General features: G+C 47.1%; 1 pseudogene; it reads left to right on the top strand.

The window, feature by feature from the left end:
- On the top strand, positions 1-4871 carry LOC119351943 (annotated as a pseudogene).
- The last annotated feature ends 19989 nt before the right edge of the window (positions 4872-24860 follow it).

The raw sequence follows: 24860 nt of genomic DNA, 5'->3' as shown, positions 1-24860 counted from the left end.
ATGCGGAGGTCACCGGCGGTAGTCCAGCTCGACTCGGCGCGGAACAACACGGAGTCGACGGAGTGGACTTGGAGCGGCGGCTCCGAGAACCCAATCAAGAAAAAAATCTTACGATTCACAAAGAGAGTTAATTTCCTACACAGGGAGAATCTTGCATGGTGTGCCTCGTATATGGGTTGGGTGCATGATTGAGCAACGCACTAGCAGACGATGCGAGCTTTGCTTTGACTATTCTGGATCATACGAAGCCTCCAACAACTTGGTGTAATCAGCATGGCGCGAGCGCAAGCTGGCTAGCAGCGCCCGATCGGCGTCAGCCCTAGAGTCGTGCGATGAGGAGGATCCCGAGCGATCTGGAGGAGCAGAGTTTGATCCGGTGGCAGAGTTCGGTCCTGGTGGATCGACTAGGATCACGGCGGCGGCGTGACCTAAACCTTGCTCAACATACCAATGTAAGAAATTTAGGGTTTTAGTCTACTCTCTATTTCTCTGCGCTTATCCGTGGTGTCGCTCACAAATCGCATATCTGAGGCTAGTGGGTAGGGACCTTCTTATATTGTTTTTTCAAAGAGTCCACCTCTTATACAGATATAAGATTTCTAATTTTTTTTCCACTAGTTTTCGGGATAGAGTCCAGATAAAATTACCAACCACGATCATATTTGTCTGTTAACGGATTCTACCCGTTATGTCCCTGGAGCACGCGCTTGTGAGCAACGCGCCATAATAGAGTGTAAATTCATCTAATTATGTAGATCTACATTAGGGCTGTAATCTAACTATACGATCTAGCTCCTTCCAATCATCAGTGTATCCGATAGTCTTTCCAATATAACTACTATATTGTATTCCACTGATAATCGACCAGCTTCCTTAAGCATATAACTTAAGTACATTCCAGCAAGTAACAATTCCATGATAAACATGTAAAGCAATTTCATGTATAAAAACATGTATAATTTCATAATGAGGTATTCCAAATATTAACAATTTCAAGTCATTTGAGTATAGTTGCAGGACACATAATTCCAACATCTCCCACTTGTCCAAAACGATCGTTCAAATATACGTAACCCCATAGTCTTAACATGCTTACCAAATACCTCATGACTAATAGGCTTAGTCAAGGGTCAGCAACCAGGGTAACACTATGTTGAAAATCCAAAGAAATATATAGTGATACCTTCCCTCAGTATGTTTCCTTGCTGTGACTCTTAAGATCACTAGAGACATTTAGTTTTCGCCTAATTATTCCAGCATAGCTGTCCTCGGCGCCTCGAGTATTATTTCCTCGAGTGTAATTCCGCCTTTATAGGCACCTCGATTATTTTGTTTCTCAAGTGAAATTCCGCATCAATTGTTTTCCATCACATATATCAATAATATGATTAATTCCACATTGAGTCAAATATATGATAACCATGTAGAATAAAATTTCCAAAACCACATAATATCAAATCCAATCAGTAAATGAAACTCCATAAGCAACCATGTTTTGAAAGAAATTCCTGACTTCGGTCAGTGAACCTGCACCATATTAATACTTCACAAAAAAAAGGATATGCGTACCTGGACTTATTTCTCATCTCGTAGATACAATAATAGCTTCCTCAGTGTGTTTATATTTAATATAAATTTCAAAACAAGTGACAGGTTGTGATGCACTTTCCACAATTTTATATGATGTGTGAGATTCCCTTAGATACTCGTCTTTCCTTCCACTGCTTGAATGAAGCATAAATTCCGAAAGCTAAGTTATGATAACATAATGAAGATACATACGAGTTCCAATATCATTTATTATTTCACTTTTCTCATTAGTTCAAATATAATTCCTCACTGAGTATGATTCCCTTTATCAAAGGTATTTAACAGATTTGCAATTTTTCATAGAGAAACATTTCAAAATATTTTCTATGTATTTCCAATCATAAAACATAGGATGTTTAAAATGTTTCTTGCATATGAAAGTTAAAAGATAACCAAGCTTTCACTTTCATCAATATGACGGCGCATGGTAATCAAACCGGATCCTCAGCTCAATACGTAGGAGCATCGGTGTTAATTGCACTGCTCTGAATCTCTGACGGTGGTTTTCTTGATGTTGTTGTGAGTGAAGGTTGTTCAACTACAGGATCGGCATCCACCTGCTGCAGTCGAAGCATCCCGAGAGCTTACCGGCGAAGAAGGAGATCAACCCCAAGGATAACCACATCTCCTTCCAGGTACGTTGTGCGTAGTTAATTTCGATTTGGTTGCGAACACTGCTGCTATGGCTGAGATGGCTAGGATACATCGTCCAGGACTGAAAGATGGTAACGGTTGCCTTCCTTCTTTTTCTTGAACATAAGGCTCATATACACTCTCTCTACAAACGCGCACACACCAGCATCCCTACCCTTATAAGTAGACACGGGACCAGTACAACATTTTAAGGTTGGCGAAGTCATCACAGGTGTCTCGTGATCGACGGGGCGTCTCCTCCCATTGAACAAATTTGTAACGGTCCTCTTTTTATTGAGAGGAAGGAATTAACTTGCTTGGTGCGTAGGCGAGATAGGTTAGGTTCTCCGTCGTCGTTAGCTGCTCCTTTCTATGCCCGTCACGTTTTATCCAACCCTTGTTGGCACATGCGAGGGTTGCTTTCAGCACACGTGATACAACGTTATGCGGAAGGAACTTGCTCGTCGCGACCCTTAGCCAGACCTCAAAATTAAAACAAACCAATGATTAGACGAGATACAGTATGTCTTGTAACGAAGGGCGCCAGACCCTGGGGCAGAGGCAGACAACAAACATGGCAGGATGCATGTGTTACACTTACACAGCCGGCAAATTGTGTTCACGTGCACGTCAAAGTGGGTGTGACTGTGCGTCCAGTACTTGCACGTCACATGTTCATACAATGCGGTTTTATTATCCCACGGTACATACATGCACTTACCGGGTCGCTGTCCACGGTGACAAAGCTAGATAGGCATGAAGAAATGGGCGTAGAAAGTGGGCATTCAATCGTTCGGTGGTACCCATGCTGCGTATAGGAACCGTGAACTGGTTGGCCACGTTGCAACACAAAGTTCCTCGGATCCGTGTTCCGTGGAAAGGCTATGTATGCCTACCCAGGAAAGGCTGCCCAACATTTCTCGAACGATAGGTGCAATTTGAGTTAGGCAAAATTATTCTCTCTCTATTTTTGAGGTTGGGCAAAATTATTTTTTTGTTGCGAAAGTGATACAGATCTATTATCAAAGTTCAGTGAAAATGATTAAAACATAAATGATTAAAGTTCAGTGAAAGTACAAAGTTTGGTGTTCCAAGATGTTGCAGCATGCGTATGTGGTCTAGATTCAGAACCACCAAAAAACCTATAGCCTCAAGAGGGTTGCTTGTGGAACTCTCTAGAACGCACGTATGCATTGCATGTCCCCCGTGGCCAAAAGCAGTTCGGTCATCTCCATCACCAACAGAGCAGGGGGTTGCTTTTCCCACAAACAAAGCCACATGGATGATACTCCACAGCTTGGTCCCATCAGCAAGACAGCTCTCCCTCCCTCCCTCTCTCTCAGGGTATTAGGGTGTGACGAAAGGGACGTCGGACAGCCCGCATGTTGTTCGGCAGTAACAGTGCCGTTATGTGCCATCGATCGGTTCTTTGGATCAATCATGGCATGGGCGACAGCTCGTTTTACTACATCGGTGGCCGACAAGGACGGGTCGGGCTGGTGTGCGCGGCGCATATATCTTTAATTTCACGCGTTGGTTTCTTGTTCCGTCGTGTTGCACTGGTTCTCTGGCATGCACGATGGATACCAGGTCTAGTCACCGCTCACCACATAGAAACGAGTTGCATGCTGAGTCACGATGTCTCGCTAGCTCAAGAATGTGGAAGTCCACTTCTGAGATCAATTGAGGCGTCCTCTTAGTCGCCGGGCGGCTGGACGTGGGGAAACAGCGGCGGGGAACCAGCTTGCTCCCCGGCGGTAAAACGGCGGCGGCGGGCGACTGGGGGTAGGGGCGGCGTTGCTGGGCGGATGTGGAGGCGGCGGTAGCTGAAAGAGTCGCCGGCAAAATAGGCGGCGCCGTCGCGGGAGGAGACAAGGGCGAGGGTTGCTTGTTGGCTGGGGGAGGGAAGGCCAATGTGCCCCCGACGAGCGGGCCCAGGACAGGAGTAGGCGAGCAAGCGCGCGTTCGTCGCGTGTCCGCGCCGACGCAAATCAGGCTTAAAAATGGACTGGGAATGGATCATCCGCGGACGAAAAACGGACGCGCGTCCATTTAGGCCGCCTTTTCTGTTCGCGCCGACCCAAACAGACGGTCACGGACGAAATGGGTCGTCCCATTGAAGTTGCTCTAACAAAAACATTCTGGGACTAATGGCCGAGCAAAATGCGTGTTTGTTTGCAGTGCTAGAGCATGGTGGCGGTGGAGCGGCGGCTCAAGGAGCTGGGCATCCCGTACATCCAGCGGTGCGTGGAGGAGGGCGGCATCTACGTGGACCAGATCTTCTTCCACGACCCCGACGGCTTCATGATCGAGATCTGCAACTGCGACAACCTCCCGATCGTCCCGCTCGCCGACCAGACCTTCGCAATGGCCGCCTGCAAGAGGGCCGCCTCCGTCAAGCAACAGCAGGTGCCCATGCCAGTCGCACAAGTAGCGCAAGCAACCCCTGCTCCGACGGTGGCCGCGGCTTCGCAGTGCATTCCGGCGCCGAACCCGGCCTTGCAGCGCGTCGGCGGCGAGGAGGCGGCGCATATCTCGTGCGCGTGAGAGGTGGGAGGCCGGGGTAGCCAGGCCGCCCAACTGGTGGCGCGCTCCGTGGAGTCGTGGTTTTTGTATATTGTGATATAACAGTGTGCGTATGAATAAAGTGCGGGGAGCAGTGTAGTTCCAGCTTCAAATCGGCGTCTCTCACCCTGTGCGTTCGGTTTATTCGGTTTGCATGGTCTGATTTATACGGTTTTTCAGTTTGTACGGTATTGATATTTCGGTAAATATGATATGAAATTAAAATACGGTTCGGTTTCGGTATATACCAAATTATTTCGGTATGGTTTCGGTATATACCATAAAAACCAAAGTTGACGCGAATTTGGAAATGACGTAATAATAATTAGCAAATTTATGACTCAAAACACATACTATTCTACACAAATAGTATATGACTATATATATAAATATATATGCATGCATTGATTCATCTGTTGATGGTTATGGACGTGCTTAGCATTTTAAAAATAGAAAAATGACTATGTTACAAGAAAAAATTACGTGCTTAGTAGTGCATTTGACTCATGTACAAGAAAAATGACAACTTGTATGGTTGTTCATCTCAAGAAATATAAATTTATTTTTTACTTCGATTTATTCGGTTAACCGTTCGGTTTTCCGGTATATACCATAAAAACCAAGTTCAAATTGGTATGAAAAGTTCATACCATACCGAAACTAGAAACCATAAAAACCATAAAATTGGTTCGGTTCGGTTTATTTTCGGTATGGTTTTTCGGTTTGGTTTTTAAATGCACAGAGTGATGCATCTCGGAGCGGATGAGCCCTCTGTTTGCTATGTTTTTGCTCGTCATCCTTCGAACTACTAGTAGTACTCCCTTCATCCTAAAATTTTTATATATTTTTCTTCGAGCAAAACCTAATTTTTTTTCTTTAGAATCACCTTTTTTTAGCGAAAAACACCCGAGCCTTTTTTTTGCGATGAAAAGTAGGGTATTTGTTCCAGATTCACAGGATTACAATCGGCAGCGACTAGTTCAGCAATACAAGGGGCCGGTTGGTTAAGCCAACACGCAGTGCTATTCGCGCTACGTCCAAAATTCGCTAAACAATCTGCAACCCTGTTTTGTTCATGAGAGATTTTTACAGGAGTAACTACCCTATCTCTCAAAAGAACTTTTATCTCCACAATCAAATGGCCATATTTATTCATCAAATGGGAACATTCACATAGCCCGGGGGCTCCAAAAGGCATACATGACAGCCTTGCAGAAAATGTAAAGAGTTCTTAGCAATGTTATGAGCATCGACATTGTCTACTCTCCTCCGAAATTTAAACTTAAAATCTCCTAGTACAACACTCAAACTCACAACCTCCTAGTGATCATGGAATTCCCGCCTCTGCTCCCTTTCTCCATAGCACGTATAACATCCATGCAACCTCATGCTACATGTGCACACTGTGTGAAACAATATGGAAAGCGTTAAACCCTTTGTCTCGGGCCGCATTGTATATATTAGACAAAAGCCTTGGCGTACAAGTTGCAGGAAAGATCGATCAAAGATCCTTACAAAGAGAAAAACGAGAGGGATGCGAGAGAAGAACAAATAAAGAAAGGTTACAAGTTTAAACAGGCTCCTAACCCTATAAGGTTTATTCTAACACTTCCCCTTAATCTAAACCTCAAAAAACTTTGCCAAGGTTGAGATTGTACTTAAACTCATCCAACCTTCTCATGGCAAGAAGTTTCGTAAATTCATCCGCAGAGTTGATCTCCTGTAGGAATAAACTGAATCTCAAGCGACTTCCAAGCTACTCTTTCTCTGACAAAATGAAAATCAACCTCAATGTCTTTTGTCCGTAAATGGAAAACAGGATTGACTGAGAGATAGGTTGCACCAATATTGTCACACCATAGTCTTGCAGCCTATGGAGCCTTAATTCCAAGTTCATAGAGCAACGTCTGTATCCATATTACTTCAGTTGTAGCATTTGCCAAGGCTTTGTACTGATAACCCACAAGTATAGGGGATCGCAATAGTTTTCGAGGGTAGAATATTCAACCCAAATTTATAGATTCGACACAAGGGGAGTCAAAGAATATTTGCAAGTATTAGTAGCTGAGTTGTCAATTCAACCACACCTGGAGATTAATTATCTGCAGCAACGTGATCAGTAGCAAAGTAATATGATAGTTTTGATAGTAGTGACAACAACAATGTTAACGGTAATAGTGATAGCAATAGTAACTTAGCAAGAATAACCATAGCAATAGTAACTTAGCAAGAATACTATAAGATAAATTCGCAGGCATTGGATCGGTAATTTGTTGGATGATATTCATCATGTGACAGTCATAACCTAGGGCGATATGGCACTAGCTCCAGTTCATAAATATAATATAGGCATGTATTTCGTAAATAGTCATACGTGCTTATGGAAAGAACTTGCATGGCATCTTTTGTCCTACCCTCCCGTGGCAGCGGGGTCCAAATGAAAACTAAGGGATATTAAGGCCCCCTTTTAATAGAGAACCAAAACAAAGCATTAACACATGGTGAATACATGAACTCCTCAAACTACGGTCATCACCAGGAGTGGTCCCGACTATTGTTACTCCGGGGTTGCCGGATCATAACACGTAGTAGGTGACTATAACTTGCAAGATCGAATTTAGAACATGGATATAATGGTGATAACATAAATGGTTGAGATCTGAAATCATGGCACTCGGGCCCAAAGTGACAAGCATTAAGCATGGCAAAGTCATAGCAACATCAATCTCAGAACATAGTGGATACTAGGGATCAAGCCCTAACAAAACTAACTAGATTACATGATGAATATCATCCAACTCCTCACCGACCAGCGAGCCTACGAAAGAATTACTCACTCCCCGTGGGGAGCTTCATGGAATTGGCGATGGACAAGGGTTGGTGATAACGAAGAACGAAGATCCCCCTCTCTGGAGCCCCAAACGGACTCCAGATCTGGCCTCCCGATGAAGAACAGGAGGTGACGGCGGCTTCGTCTCGTGGATCGTGATAATTCTTTCTCCCCGATTCTGGAAAAATAGGATTTTATAGCGTAGGTTTTGTGACGCCCGGATAATTAAGCTACAGTGATCCCACGCTAATGGTGCCACGTCACCACGGTTACTGCTGCTAATCTATCGTTAGATCAAAATCGGTCCAAAATTCAAATTCAAAGTTTGGTAAATAATAAAAGTTTTCAGACATTAAAATAAAAATGTTCGGTTTGTACTAAATATTACATAGATAAATATGGTGTAGTAAACATATTTTTATAAAAGGCCTAAATAATTTAAAATGATTTAAAACAGAAAAGTAGATAACAAAAAGAAAAAGGAAACAAAAGAAAGAAATGTAGAAAGCAGAAAAGTGGGGAAACCCTTTGGGAAAACTGGGCCTTGGCCCAGCTACGCTACCAGGCCGAACTCACCCCTGCTCCCCTGTTCCTTGTCGCCGTGGCTGTGGCCGATGCCCACCACGGCACCGGTCGGCGCCGTGGCGGCCATCCGCCGGCGCTCGCGGCCTACTTATCCACGGCCACCCCCAAACCCTAACCTTTTCCCCTGATCCCCCTTTCTCCTCGAGCCCGACGCCCGCCCGCGCCCCGGGCGCCCGACGCTGACGCCGTTCGTCCTCGCCGGAGTCGCCTCACCGCCACCGTCGCCCGTCTCCGCCATCGTCCCCATCTTCCCCCTCAACGGACTCCTTCGCGCCTCGCTTGCCCCCGTTCGAATACAACACTGAGCTCGAGCCGGGAAGGACTTCACCGAGCAGATCGAGCGCGTCTTCATCCTTCGGTCGCCGATGTTCTTCCTCAAATCCGGCCATCATGCGTTACTAACCTTTCGCCGGGCCGTCGTGTGCCTTCCCAGTGAGCTGCCGGTCTTCCCCCCTATTTTCCTTACACATGCATCGCCGTAGCCGCGCCTGTTCGCCTCAGTCGCCCTGAATCGGAGCTCTACTCACGCTCATGCTCACCCGCACCACGTCGCCCCCTCTGCCTCCAGTGCACGCACGCTAGCCTGTTGTCGCTCCCGCCCGCGTGCATTGCCGCTGCTGCCCTGCTGCTCGCCGCGGTCGTCGCCCTCACCCTCCCGCAGCCGCATCGGAGCTCTGCTCCTCCCGCGCCCACTCGCCGCCCGTGCCCCCTGCATCGCCACGCCCGCAGCCCCGCAGGGCGCCGCCGCCGCTCGCCGCCGCCTGCAGCCTCGCCTTGCCTCGCGGCCCCGCCACCACCGTCATCTCGCGCTCGGCCGCCGCCAACCCCGCAGCCCGCGCCCCGTTCCGCCGCGACCGCTGTTGCCCCTGCCGCCCGTTAACTCGCCCGGCCCGTGCCCTTGTGCCACTGGCATATGGGACCCACCGGTCCCCTTTTCTAAAAAAATAATGTAAAAATAATAATTATAAAAATATAATTAATTAGTTAATTAATTAACTTAATTAAAATGGTTTATTAAGCTAATTACTTAGTTAGCATAACTAATCCCTAATTAGTTACATGTGAGTATGACAAGGGGCCCCACACCCTGTTGACCAGTCAAATGTTGATTGGTCAACTGGGATCCCTTGGCCCACCTGTCAGCCACTGGATGCACTTTTGTGTACCCTGTGCTGGGTGCCCATAGCGTTTTAATCATTATTTTCAAATAAATATTAATTACAGAATATTGTTTAAAATCTTTGAAAAATCGTAGAAATTAATCCGTAACTTTGATGAAAAAAATTTCAACATGAAAGTTGCTCAGAACGACGAGACGAATCCAGATACGCAGCCCGTTCGTCCGCCACGCATCCCTAGCATAGCGAACACGCAACTTCCCCCCTCCGGTTCATCTGTCCGAAAATGCGAAACACCGGGAATACTTTTCTGGATATTTCCCCCCTTCCCCGGTATCATCTCTTACCGCGTTAGGGCACCCCTAGCACCGATACTTGTCATGTCATGCATCGCCATGCATTTGTTTGCATTATATTTATTGTTTCTTCCCCCTCTTCTCTCGCTAGACACCGAGACTGACGCCCCTGCTACCCACTACGACTACGGAGTTGACGACCCCTCTCTCTTGCCAGAGCAACCAGGCAAGGCCCCCCTTGATCACCAGATATCGCCTACTCTCCTCTATACTGCTTGCATTAGAGTAGTGTAGCATGTTACTGCTTTCCGTTAAACCTATCCTGATGCATAGCCTGTCCTTGCTACTACTGCTGTTACCTTTACCTACAATCCTAATGCTCAGTATAGGATGCTAGTTTATCATCAGTGGCCATACATTCTTGTCCGTCTGCCATGCTATACTACCGGGCCGTGATCACTCGGGAGTTGATCACGGGTATATACATATACATAATATATGATACTTGTGGTGACTAAAGACGGGTCGGCTTGTAGGAGTACCCGCGAGTGATTCACGGATTGGGTCCGAAAGGACGTTTGTCCCGACGGCCCTCTGAGTGGATCTTTGTGGCGAAGCGACAGGGCAGGTTGAGACCACCTAGGAGAGAGGTGGGCCTGGCCCTGGTCGGTGTTCGCGGTTATTTCAACATAACACGTTTAACGAGATCTTGGTATTTGATCTGAGTCTGGCTACTGGCCTATACGCACTAACCATCTACGCAGGGACAGTTATGGGCACTCGACATCGTGGTATCAGCCGAAGCCTTCATGACGTCAGCGACGGAGCAGCACGCGCCGGGTTGGACTGGAACGCCTACTCTTGTATAAGGGAGGCTAGGTCTGCTCACCGGCCGCGTACGCAACGTGCAGGTGTGCAATGGGCGATGGGCCCAGACCCCCGCGCCATAGGATTTAGACCGGCGTGCTGACCTCTCTGTTGTGCCTAGGTAGGGCTGCGACGTGTTGATCTTCCGAGGCCGGGCATGACCCAGGAAAGTGTGTCCGGCCAAATGGGATCGAGCGTGTTGGGTTATGTGGTGCACCCCTGCAGGGAAGTTAATCTATTCGAATAGCCATGATCTTCGGTAACAGGATGACTTGGAGTTGTACCTTGACCTTATGACAACTAGAACCAGATACTTAATAAAATGCACCCTTCCAAGTGCCAGATACAACTGGTCATCGCTCTCTCATAGGGCGACGAGGGGAGGATCATCGGTTAGGTTTATGCTATACGATGCTACTTGGTGAACTTACCATCTACTCTCTTCTACATTCTGCAAGATGGAGGTGGCCAGAAGCGTAGTCTTCGATAGGACTAGCTATCCCCCTCTTATTCCGGCATTCTACAATTCAGTCCACATATGATAGCCTTTTCCATTTGATACCAATGCATACATATGTAGTGTAGCTCCTTGCTTGCGAGTACTTTGGATGAGTACTCATAGTTACTTTTCTCCCCCTTTTCCCCTTCCTATATCCGATTGCTGCAACTAGACGTTGGAGTCCAGGAGCCAGACGCCATCGTTGATGACGACTACTACTACTCGGGAGGTGCCTACTACTACGTGCAGCCCGCTGACGACGACCAGGAGTAGTTTAGGTGGATCCCAGGCAGGAGGCCTGCGCCTCTTTCGATCTGTATCCCAGTTTGTGCTAGCCTTCTTAAGGCAGACTTGTTTAACTTATGTCTGTACTCAGATATTGTTGCTTCCGCTGACTTGTCTATGATCGAGCTCTTGTATTCGAGCCCTCGAGGCCCCTGGCTTGTAATATGATGCTTGTATGACTTATTTTATTAGTAGAGTTGTGTTGTGATATCTTCCCGTGAGTGCCTGATCTTGATCATACACGTTTGCGTGTATGATTAGTGTACAATTAAATCGGGGGCGTCACAAGTTGATATCAGAGCCGACTGCCTGTAGGAATCCCCCTTCCACACTCCTTGTCCAAAGTCGAGTCTAGACATTGCAAAAACTTTTACTAACATGGCTGTGTGTCTTACGGGCCCACGTCACCATTTCGGTGGTATTAGGATCTTTTACTCCTAGACCTTTACTCCGGGACTCTGAACTCTTTTCTACTCGGGTTAAACGAATTTTACTAACTCTAACATTAGGATCTCGTGATCACTTCCATCCGGAGAGCCCCTTATTACTGATGGTCGCCTGCTGCATCAGAAGATCCCGAAGATAATCTCCATGTTTTCTCGAGACTTGTCCCCGTTGCTTTTTCAATTCCCTACCACCGAAATATCCCTATGGATAAATACTTACACCTGTCGTTCTTACTTTTATTCACAATTGATCCTGTTATTACAAGATACCTCGGGAATACTTGTGCCTACTGCCTTGCAGTTCTATGCCCCCTGAATACCCCTACAAATAGTTTCTCGCACTTATCGAGTATCTGCTCATCCCCAATTGATTCCAGTAATTCACAAAGGTCTTGAAAATACTATTCGATCTTTCGAAAATCATCAACAGCTTATTGCTCTTGAAATTCTTGCTTTCTTGCATTTTGGTTAATCCCATAAGTAGTGTAATCTTATTGGCATCCTTTGCCACTATCCTTTTGAGTTCATTGATTCAATAAGATGTGAATGCTCGCATTCCTCAGTCGAATCCTAGAATTCATCCTTCCGACTCAGTGTCAATTTGAACATGAGCTGGTTATCGACCAATCAAATTGCCGTCGATTGTACCCCCAAGTCTATTCAACTTATCCATTCTTAATCAGACCGTTGGCTTCTGATCCCTTGATTTGGAAATGATAATTCATGTGCATTTGAGTTTTGAATTATTCAGTTGTTTCTATAATCCAATGTCCTTGCATTGTTTTCTTCCTCGGTTGTGTCCCGATGCTCACATCAGCTCTGTTATGGAACGTCAGCTCCTTTGTTGAATTATCATCTGACAGTGTCCTTTGTATACAAAAACCTCAAGAAGTTCTTTCCCTGATATATAATGTCGTTGGTAAGTCCTATTCTCCGATTTGGCCAACCATGCTCTACTTTCGAGCTTGAGTTATTTACCCCTGAAGTTTGTGATATATGTTTCCACGATGCCCCGATGGGTTGAACCTAGGCCTTCCTTAATCTGTGTGATCCTGAAAAATTTCACATGTCATACTTATCTGATATTGCACCAGGTAAAACTATCAACAACTAATGTCCTTTTTGAAAAGCGAGAGGTGAATGGAAGGTTATGCATTGAGGAAGTGGGAGTCGACCTTGAACCTTTGTGTTCATGCCCATGGACACGATGTAGATTCTATCATGGAAGCCTCTTGTAATAATAACTATTTCCTTGATTTAATATCATTTGATATCTGTGAATTGGTCCTTTGCAATCATGGTTCCGGCCATATTTTCCCATTAATACCTTTTATCGGACAAGTTGAAGTACTTGTCTTGTGCAGATCATTGCACCTGTCCAACCTTTACTTTGATCTACCGTCGAGTATTACACTATGATATCTTGATAATGTCATGGAACTGCATAACTTGTTATGGGTTCTTCATCAACTGTTATTTCTCACTGATTCCAATTTTTCCCGGGTTCTGAGTTGTTAGACACTCAGGAAACCGATAGTGAATCGATTCCGCACTCCGATTCAATAACTCTTAAATAATTTTCATTGCTTACGAGTTTAATAATCCTTCAAGTCATTCCTTGCCTGTTTGGCTATATCATTATTGTGCTACCTTGTCCTTCTTCCCGGAGCACAATTTTTGACGATGAGCTAAGCTTATGTCGATTTTCCTCATCATATCATTTTGCCTTGAACAACAAGCTTGATTTCGAGTTGTGTCGTACCCATGGTTCCAATAACCTTTTGCTTCATCATTCCTTTGACTTGATATCATCGCTGGTTGATTACATCTTCATGAAATCTCTCGACAAATGTGTCGTTATCATGATCATCAACCTTATGAGCTCTTCGAGGATATCAATCGAATTCATGATGAGAAATACCATCCTTGCCCTCGATGATTATCATCGGCCACTTTATTGCCTTCCGTCCAACACAAACTTGATTGTGTTTTGTGTTATACCTTGAGTTCCTTGCTATCCAGCATTTGTTCTTCTTTACCTTGGATTATGATCACCTTTTATGACAAGATGTCGTGGGAAAGTTCACCACCTCTTGAGAACTCTTAATACAAGTGATACTTCTCACCATCATCATTCCTTCTTGGTCCCCATGTTGATTATAACCGGAATACCAACACGTGAACGATGCTATTTGGATTCATTCTTTGACCCTTCTAGCAATCCTATTGCTTTGAAGTTAATGGTCGGCCATTCATTCTTTGACTATTGATTATTGAATCACCATTCTGACATTGGTCGTGCAACCCAACCCATATTCTGGGCGCACCTTCAACCAATGTTTAATTGTGTATGTTTTCCTCGAGCATACTTCATTATATCATTTGATCTGACAAATATTATCTCCTTGTTCACATAATTGTGGTAATCCATCTTTTTGGAAATCTCGATGATATGCCGCTGAGTCCATCAACCACCTCCTCATCCTCTCCTTGTTTAATGCTGAACTCTGGTTTCGGGACCTGCTTCCATAGTTCATTTCTCGAGAATTTTACAATGTCATCTCGTCAATTGTATTACACCTTTTTCTCTCAGGAATTCCGTGTCTGAGTTATCTTGACACCAACCAGATCTAAAACTCGGTCAGATATGATGGTTGGAACATTTTCCAAGAACCGGATACTTAATAAAATGCACCCTTCCAAGTGCCAGATACAACCGGTGGTCGCTCTCTCACAGGGCGACGAGGGGAGGATCATCGGTTAGGTTTATGCTATACAATGCTACTTGGTGAACTTACCATCTACTCTCTTCTACATTCTGCAAGATGGAGGTGGACAGAAGTGTAGTCTTCGATAGGACCAACTATCCCCCTCTTATTCCGGCATTCTGCAGTTCAGTCCACATATGATAGCCTTTTCCATTCGATACCAATGCATACATATGTAGTGTAGCTCCTTGCTTGCGAGTACTTTGGATGAGTACTCACGGTTGCTTTTCTCCCCCTTTTCCCCTTCCTATATCCGATTGCTGCAACCATACGTTGGAGTCCAGGAGCCAGACGCCATCGTTGATGACGACTACTACTACTCGGGAGGTGCCTACTACTACGTGCAGCCCGCTGACGACGACCAGGAGTAGTTTAGGTGGATCCAGGAGGCCTGCGCCTCTTTCGATCTGTATCCCAGTTTGTGCTAGCCTTCTTAAGGCAGACTTGTTTCACTTATGTCTATACTCAGATATTGTTGCTTCCGCTGACTTGTCTATGATCGAGCTCTTGTATTCGAGCCCTCGAGGCCCCTGGCTTGTAATATGATGCTTGTATGACTTATTTTATTTGTAGAGTTGTGTGGTGATATCTTCCCGTGAGTCCCTGATCTTGAACGTACACGTTTGCATGTATGATTAGTGTACAATTAAATCGGAGGTGTCACAGGTTTTTGGGTCTGTGGGGCCACCAGGTGGGGACAACCCACCTAGGCACACTAGGAGGGGGCGCCCTGGTGAGTTGTGCCCACCCAGGTGCCCCCCCTTCGGTGGATCTTGGCTCTAGAAATTCTCTTTATTGATATAAAAATCCTCGCAAAGTTTTGTTCCATTCCGTGAACTTTTATTTCTACACAAAAACAACACCATGGTAGTTCTGCTGAAAACAGCGTGAGTCCGAGGTTAGTTTCACTCAAATCATGCAAATTAGAGTCCAAAACAAGCGGAAAAGTGTTAGGAAAAGTAGATACGGTGGAGATGTATCAACTCCCTCAAGCTTAAACCTTTGCTTGTCCTCAAGCAATTCAGTTGATAATCTGAAAGTGAAAAAGAAAAACTTTTACGAACTCTTTTTCTCTTGTTTGCATAAATAAGCTTAAACAGCACCCAAGTTTTCAACCAACATTATAACTAACCATGCCGACAATAACTATTAAATATTATATTAATTCATATCAATAACATAATCAGCTAGTGAGCAATAACAAGGTATCTCAAGCAGCAACATGTTGTCAAAACAACCATGATATAATATGACAATAGTGGTATCTCGCTAGCCCTTTCTGAGACCGCAAAACATAAATGCAGAGCACCTCCGAAGTTCAAGCAATGACTAAACATTGTAATTCATGGTAGAAAAGATCCAGTCATGATGCACCCAACATTAGCTACACACAATGCATCAACATGACATCACTGCTCTCAAGTTGTGGTGCTTATTTTAGAAGGTGATGACACAACATAAAAGTAAATAGATAGTCCCTTCGTAGAGGGAAGCAGTGATTTGCAGAGGTGGCAGAGCTCAAGTTTTAAAACAGAGGTGAATGATATTTTGAGACATGCACCCTTCTTGTTTACTTCACGACCATCGGTTATCAATATCTTCCATGCTAAGCACGCTAGTGGCGGTTCCCAAGCGATAAAAGTAAAGGTTTTGACTCCATTGGGAGTTTTGTTTGATTATTTGTAAGCTTTTTTTGTTGCAGTTTGGGACTGGGCATCCCTATTACCGCCCTTTTCTCGTGGGATGGTGTGACGCCCTCGATTTGACCGTATACTAATCATACACGCAAATGTGTACGATCAGGATCAAGGACTCACGGGAAGATATCACAACACAACTCTAGACACAAATTAAAATAATACAAGCTTTATATTACAAGCCAGGGGCCTCGAGGGCTCGAATACATAAGCTCGAAAAACACAAGTCAGCGTAAGCAAAAAATATATCTAAGTACAGACATAAGGTTAAACAAGTTTGCCTTAAGAAGGCTAGCACAAAAGTAGCAACGATCGAAAAGGTAAGGCCTCCTGCCTGGGACCTCCTAACTACTCCTCGAAGCCGAACTCCATATAGAATCATCCTCGGGATCCTCTGGCTCCTGGGCTCCATCATCTGGTTGCGACATCCGAGAAGAAAGGAAAAATGGGAAAAGGGGGAGCAAAGCAATCGTGAGTACTCATCCAAGTACTCACAAGCAAGGAGCTACACTACATATGTATGCATTGGTATCAAATGTTGACTCCTTGTTCACATAAGTGTGGAAATCCATCTTTTGAAAATCTCAATGAATTGTCCTTGAGTTCATCTGCCACCTCTTCATCCTCCCCTTGGTTTTAATAACGAACTCTTGTTTTGGAACTCGCTTCCATAGTACATTTCCCGAGAATCTTACATTGTCGTCTCGTCAATTGTGTTGCACCTTTTATTCTCAGGCATCCTGAGTCTAAGGCATCCTGGCACCAATCAGATCTGAATCTCGGTCAGATATGATGGTTGGAACATATTTCCAAGAGTTATTACATTGATCCTTATATATCAGTAAGGTGGGGTCATGCCTATCACACGTGGCCGGAGGACTTGTTGTTATAGATTCCTTTTCAGCTAGGTTATCCCTTCTTCCATGAGGGAATTGTAAGACCTATTCTTCAAGTTATTCCTGATGGATCCTTTGTGTCTCCAGAGTCTAACCTTCACCTGTTGACCATGTCAATGCTATCTCGAAGCATGTCTATGGTATTCCTATTTTAACAAGAACATTGAAGCTAATGCTAAATGTTTCCTGCTCAATTATCCAAACACCGTTGTATGGGTAATATCATGAGCTTCCTCCCCCTTACTTTAGTGGTTTTCTACCTTCTATCCGGTCTTGGATATCATACTCTGCTTGTTCTTGGGAAGGATATACCCTTGAAATATGTGTTTAAACACATTTTCCTTTCCATTGTTCTGTTTAATCTGATAATCATATTTTCCTTTCCATTGTTCTGTTTAACCTTCTTGGGGTTTATATGATCTAAGCAGTAATACGTCACTGCTTTTATAAGCACCTCAGTGTACAACTCTGTCAGTAAGACCCTATTACTATTGTTGTTGAAATTATGGTAACCACCGATGGACGAGAACTTTGCCTATTGGTCCGCCTCGTTCAACAAGCAGGAAGATAGTTCTCTTCGCCCCTCGCCCTTGGTACCGACGTTGTTGCCGACACAATTGACAGGCTACCCTTTTGACATGCCTTGCTATCATGACCGTGCAAGATGTCACCGCTCCTCCTACTTTTAAACCCACATGGTGGGCCCATAACCCAAAGGTCCCAGGATCGAAACCTGACTCTCCTATACACCCTGTTTCCAAGGTTATTCCTCGCGCGTGGCCTCGTATGTAATTCACGGACCACCTGTCTAGTGATCTATTCTGGTATGAGACGCAATACCTATTCTCGTTGCCCTGAAACCCTCTCACCTTCTAGTTAGGCATCGAACGATTGCCTATCCGTTTGAAGCTTCTCATGGTACCTTCTTACCCGGCTCTCGATATCTTCTTAAGTTTCAAATCGTGAGATACTTATGCTTCTTCACTGAGTTAACCGTCTGATGCTTGATCTTGTTAGAATCCATCCATATCAAGTTTTCCCTTCTTACCCTTTCGTAAGTACGGTGAAGATCTTGAAGGAGGGACGACAACTTCATCATGATGACCTGAAGCAGAGAAATGAAGACATCAGCGCTATGGATCGACCACTTTGAGAAGAGCAACCAAGACCGAGAAGATTCGTTAGGATTTCGTAACCAAACGTTTCCCCCGTATTCCACCTCTTAAATCTCGGGACGAAATTTCTTGTAGTGGAGGAGAATTTTGACGCCCGGATAGTTACGCCACAGTAATCCCACGTTAACGATGCTGAGTCACCATGATTACTGTTGATAATCTCGCGTTAGTTCGAAAATGATTCAAGTTTAAATTTGAATTAAAGTCAAACGATAAAAGTTCGCAAACCTACCAAACTAAAATGTTCTAAGTGTGGCACATATTCCATAATTAAATCTGGTGGTGAACCAACATTTTTGTATAATGTTTTAATGCCCTATTATAATTAAAACAGTGAATAAAAAGAATTATTCAATGCTTAAGTTACTAAGCAATTACTAAACTATTAAATTAAAGTGCAAAATTAAGTGTGGCAGAAGCCTAATTATAAGTAATAATTTAGGGGTGGCATTATGTTGTAAAAATGTAAAATTAAAATGAGACTAAAAGAAAATAGTAATGGTTCAAACAAAAAAAACAAAGCGAAGCAAAAGGGACCCCCCCGCTAGGCCTCGGCCCAGCTGGCCTCTGGGCCAACCAGGCCGGCCCAGCCGCGCCTACATACCCCCCACCCCTGACCGAAACCCTAAACCGTTCCCCCCCACTTCCCCCATTCTCCGCCACTCCCACGATCCCCCCGGATCTGGATCGGGGGCGCCCAAGGCTTGCCGCCCCAACCCAGGCGCCCCCGACCACGCCGTTCGACACCCCGCCGCCATCGCCTCCTCCCCAACCGCGCCCCGCTGCCGAGCTCCGTCGCCGGAGCTACGCGCATCGTCCCCGTCAACCTCCCCGTGCCCCGCTGCCCCGTGCCCTACCTTCCCCTCGGGAGCGCCCCTCATCTCTTCCTCGCGCCCGCACGTGCGCTCACCACCACCCACTCTGCCCTAGACCGCACCCGCGCGTGCACCGCGGCCGTCCACCGCTGCTCTCGCCGCGCCACCGCGCCCCCATGTGGCTACTGCTACTAGCGCAGCTGCATGCCCCCCGCCTCTACTCCCATGCAATGTCGTGGCCATCGCCCGCGTGCCGCCTGGCCGTGCGCCCGCGTCGGCCAAGCCCTGCCTTGCCTCCCCCGTCGTGCCCACTGCTACCGCGCCCTGCGCCGGCCTTCGCCCGACCATGCCCGCGTCGCCCGCTCTCCCGCCTGACCTCGCCACAGCCTCGCTCGTCACGCCCCCGCCCGCCTTTGCCTCGCCGGCCCGACCGCACCTCCCCGCTCATGCACGCGGCTGCACGCGCCCGGCGCCGCATCCGGGTTCTGCTCGTGCCACCACCCACGGTGGCCTCGCCCGTCGGCCGCCGTCTTTTCCTCCCGCGGTCGCGCCCGTCCGAGCACCGCTAGCCGCCCGCGCCCCCTTCTGATGCTTGTGGGTGCACTTGCGCCGCTACGCCGCCCCTTTGCTCGTCGCTTCTGGGGCAGTCTCTGCTGGCCCGCGCGCCGCTGGTGGCGCCCTGCTGCTCCCCGCCGGCCGGCCACTACCCTGCAGCGCCGCCTGGGTGGTCTGCCCCGATTTTCCCCATTCGGGTGTGGCGCCCGCCAGCGCCCGCGTGCTAACGGGGCTCCGCCCGCTGCCCTTTTGCCCGCTAGCCCCCCTTGGGGCCTATGACATGTGGGGCTCATCCTTAGAACGAAAACGTTATTAAAAAAAGAAGTTAAAAAAAGATTTTAAAAAGATAAATAAATAAATAAATAATTAAAATTAATTAATTAATCAATTGATTAAGGAATTAATTAAGTTAATCAATCCTACTTAATTAATCTAATTAACCTATTAGTCTAACTAAGCAATAATTAGTTTAACCTAACCCTAATTAACTTAACAGTGTATGACAGGTGGGTCCCAGTGGGCCCACACGTCAGTTTGGCCCAGTCAACCACTGTTGACTGCTGACGTTATGCTGACATCAGCAAACACTGTTCTGGATTATGTTGCATTAAAATAATTAAATAAATCCTGAGAATGATTTAAATCTTTTAAAATTACTTTCTACATGAGAAAATAAATCGTAGCTCAGATGAAAATACTTTCTACATGAAAGTTGCTCAAAACGATGAGAAGAACCCGGATACGCAGCCCGTTCATTCGCCACACATCCCTAACCTATCGAACTCACAACTTTCCCCCTCCGGCTCCTCTACCCGAAAACGTGAAACACCGGGAATACTTTCCCGGATGTTCCCCCCCCTTCACCGGTATCACCTCATACCGCGTTAGGGCACGCCTAGCAACACGCTTTGCTTTGTCATGCATCGTTATGCATCTATTTGCATTGTATTCATTGTTTCTTCCCCCTCTTCTTCCGCTAGACACCGAGACCGACGCCGCTGCTATCCAGTACGACTACGGAGTTGACGACCCCCCTCTCTTGCCAGAACAATCAGGCAAGCCCCCCTTTGATCACCAGATATTGCCTATTCTTCTCTCTACTACTTGCATTAGAGTAGTGTAGCATGTTACTGCTTTCCGTTATCCTATCCTGATGCATAGCCTGTCCTTGCTACTACTGTTGTTACCTTTACCTGCAATCCTAAATGCTTAGTATAGGATGCTAGTGTTCCATCAGTGGCCCTACACTCTTGTCCGTCTGCCATGCTATACTACTGGGCCGTGATCACTTCGGGAGGTGGTCACGGGCATATGATATATACTTGTTACATTACTTATGATATTGTTCGGAGATGGGGGTTGAAGGGGCAGGTGGCTCCATCCCGGTAGAGGTGGGCCTGGGTTCCCGACGGCCCCCCGACTGTTACTTTGTGACGGAGTGACAGGGTAGGTTGAGACCACCTAGGAGAGAGGTGGGCCTGGCCCTGGTCGGCATTCGCGGATACTTAACACGTTTAACGAGATCTTGGTATTTGATATGAGTCTGGCCACTGGCCTATACGCACTAACCATCTACGCGGGGACAGTTATGGGCACTCGACGTTGTTGTATCAGCCGAAGTCTTCGTGATGTCAGCGACTGAGTGGCGCGCACCAGATTGGAACGTAAGTCTGCTCTTGTATTAAGGGGGCTAGTTCTGCTTCCGGCCGCCCTTGCAACATGCAGGTGTGCAATGGGCGATGGGCCCAGACCCCTACGCCATAGGATTTAGACCGGCGTGCTGACCTCTCTGTTGTGCCTAGGTAGGGCTGCGACGTGTTGATCTTCTGGGGCTGGGCATGACCCAGGAAAGTGTGTCCTCCCAAATGGGATCGAGCGTGTGGGGTTATGTGGTGCACCCCTGCAGGGAAGTTAATCTTTTCAAATAGCCGTGATCTTCGGTAACAGGATGACTTGGAGTTGTACCTTGACCTTATGACAACTAGAACTGGATACTTAATAAAACACACCCTTCAAAGTGCCAGATACAACCCGGTGATCGCTCTCTAACAGGGCGACAAGGAGGGGATCGCCGGGTAGGTTTATGCTATGCGATGCTACTTGGAGGACTTCAGTCTACTCTCTTCTACATGCTGCAAGACGGAGGCTGTCAGAAGCGTAGTCTTCGATAGGATTAGCTATCCCCCTCTTATTCTGGCATTCTGCAGTTTAGTCCACTGATATGGCCCTGTACACATATACCCATGCATATGTAGTGTAGCTCCTTGCTTGCGAGTACTTTGGATGAGTACTCACGGTTGCTTTCTCCTTCTTTTCCCCCTATCCCTTCTACCTGGTTGTCGCAACCAGATGTTGGAGCCCAGGATCCAGACGCCACCGTCGACGACGACTCCTACTACCCCGGAGGTGCCTACTACCACGTCCAGCACGCTGACGACGACCAGGAGTAGTTAGGAGGATCCCAGGCAGGAGGCCTGCACCTCTTTCGATCTGTATCCCAGTTTGTGCTAGCTTTCTTAAGGCAAACTTGTTTAACTTATGTCTGTACTCAGATATTGTTGCTTCCGCTGACTCGTCTATGATCGAGCACTTGTATTCGAGCCCTCGAGGCCCCTGGCTTGTATTATGATGCTTGTATGACTTATTTATGTTTTAGAGTTGTGTTGTGATATCTTCCCGTGAGTCCCTAATCTTGATCGTACACATTTGCGTGCATGATTAGTGTACGATTGAATCGGGGGCGTCACAGTATCAAATGGAAAAGGGTAGCATATGTGGACTGAACTGCAGAATGCCGGAATAAGAGGGGGATAGCTAGTCCTATCGAAGACTACGCTTCCGGCGACCTCCATCTTGCAGCAGAAGAAGAGAGTAGATGGTAAGTTAACCAAGTATCATCGCATAGCATAATCCTACCCGGTGATCCTCCCCTCGTCGCCCTGTGAGAGAGCGATCACCGGTTGTATCTGGCACTTGGAAGGGCGTGTTTTATTAAGTATCCGGTTCTAGTTGTCATAAGGTCAAGGTACAACTCCGGGTCGTCCTTTTACCGAGGGACACGACTATTAAAATAGATCAACTTCCCTACAGGGGTGCACCACATTTCCCAACACGCTCGATCCCCTTTGTCCGGAAACACTTTCCCGGCCTCGAAAGATCAACACGTCGCAGCCCTACCTAGGTACAGCAGAGAGGTCAGCATGCCGGTCTAAATCCAATGGCGCAGGGGTCTGGGCCCATCGCCCATTGCACACCTGTACGCTGCGTATGCGGCCGGCGAGCAGACCTAGCCTCCCTTATACAAGAGCAGGCATTCCAGTCCAACCCAGCGCGTGCCGCTCAGTCGCTGACGTCACGAAGGCTTCAGCTGATACCACGACGTCGAGTGCCCATAACTGTTCCCACGTAGTTGGTTAGTGCGTATAGGCCAATGGCCAGACTCAGATCAAATACTCAGATCTTGTTAAGCGTGTTATTTTGAAATAACCACGGATGCCAACCAGGGCCAGGCCCACTTCTCTCCTAGGTGGTCTCAACCTACCCTGTCGCTCCGCCACAAAGGTTCACTCAGAGGCCCATTAGGACAAACGTCCTTTCGGACCCAATCCGTGAATCACTCATGGGTAGTCTATGAGCCGATCTGACTTTAGTCACCACAAGTATCATATAATATGTATATAAGTATATACCCATGATCACCTCCCGAGTGATCAAGGCCCGATAGTATAGCATGGCAGACGGACAAGAATGTAGGGCCACTGATGGTAAACTAACATCCTATACTAAGCATTTAGGATTGCAGGTAAGGTATCAATACCTAGAGCAACAATGACAGGCTATGCATCAGGATAGGATTAACGGAAAGTAGTAACATGCTACACTACTCTAATGCAAGCAGTAGAGAGAAGAGTAGGCGATATTTGGTGATCAAAGGGGGGGGGGATTGCCTGGTTGCTCTGGCAAGGAGGGGTCATCTTCGATGTAGTCGAACACACGGACATTGGCAACGGTCTCGAAGTCTACCGGAAAGGAGTAACGGAGGGAAAAACAATAAGTAACAGAGCAATCAAATGTAACACAAAGCATAACATGGCAATATGCGGTGCTAGAGGTGACCTAACGCGGGGATAAGTGATACCGGCGAAGGGGGAAAACAACCAGGAAAATATCCCCGGTGTTTCGCGTTTTCAGACAAATGAATCGGAAGGGGGAAAGTTGCGTGTTTGCTATGCTACGGATGTGTGGTGGGAAAACGGGGCTGCGTATCCGGATTCATCTCGTCCTTCTGAGCAACTTTCATGTACAAAGTTTTTTCATCCGAGTTAGGGATTATTTTATATGAATTTCCAAAGTTTTAAACATTTTCTGAAATTCATTGGGTTTATTTTAATTCGAAAATTAAAAACAGAAACTTCTATGTGCATCCGGTGCACTGCACCTAGTGTGCACGAGGGGGCTAACTGGTGGGGTCAGTCAACTACACAGTCAGCAGTTGACTGGTCCATGTTGACCAGTCAAAGGGGGCAACGGGGCCCACCTGTAAGGGTCTTAGGGGACCATTTTTATTAAAATTTTGTTTTAACTTAAGTTAAAGGCCTTGGGCCCACACTGTTAGTGTCTAACTGGTCCAGGGTTAGTTTAGTGGGGGGTTAGCTTAACAGGGGGAATTAGGGCCGGCCCCAGTGGCTGGGCTCGCGCGCGAGCACGCACCAGGGAGCGACGGCGGCCACCAAGGCCACGCACGGCCGGCCGGCTAGGCAAGCGGGCGGCGCGAGTGGCGGCAGCTGCGCGGGAGGGCGTGGCCCGGCCGTGGGAGGCACACTCGCGGGGCGCCGCCAGGGGGAGCCGCAAGCGGGGGTGACGCATGAGCGACACGGTGGGTGCGGCCGGTAGCCGACGAGTTGGGCGAGCGGCCAGGGGAGACGCAACGGGCAGGGCTCCGACCGAGGTGGTGTCGGCGAGCATCGACGAGGTGCGGGATGAGCGAGCGTGGGGGTCGTCGCGAGCAGCGAACGAGCGGTCGGGGGTGCCCGGGGCACGACAACGGCGTAGCAGAAGCGGCGGGCGGGCAAGCGTGGCTAGCGGCGGCTGGCCGGAGCGGACGCGAGGCGTGGTGGACAGGGCAGCGGTGCGATGCGCAATGGCAAGCGCAACACTCGACGGGCGGGGTGGGCGAGGAAGCGGCAGCGGGCTCGTGCTCGCGGGCGCAGGACGGTGACAAGGAGCGGCGCCCCTATAGG

Source organism: Triticum dicoccoides, chromosome 1A (genome assembly GCF_002162155.2).
Source record: "Triticum dicoccoides isolate Atlit2015 ecotype Zavitan chromosome 1A, WEW_v2.0, whole genome shotgun sequence".
Lineage (NCBI taxonomy): Eukaryota > Viridiplantae > Streptophyta > Magnoliopsida > Poales > Poaceae > Triticum > Triticum dicoccoides.
The sequence above is the reverse complement of the archived record's forward strand: the minus strand, read 5'-3'. Positions and strand labels throughout refer to the sequence as shown.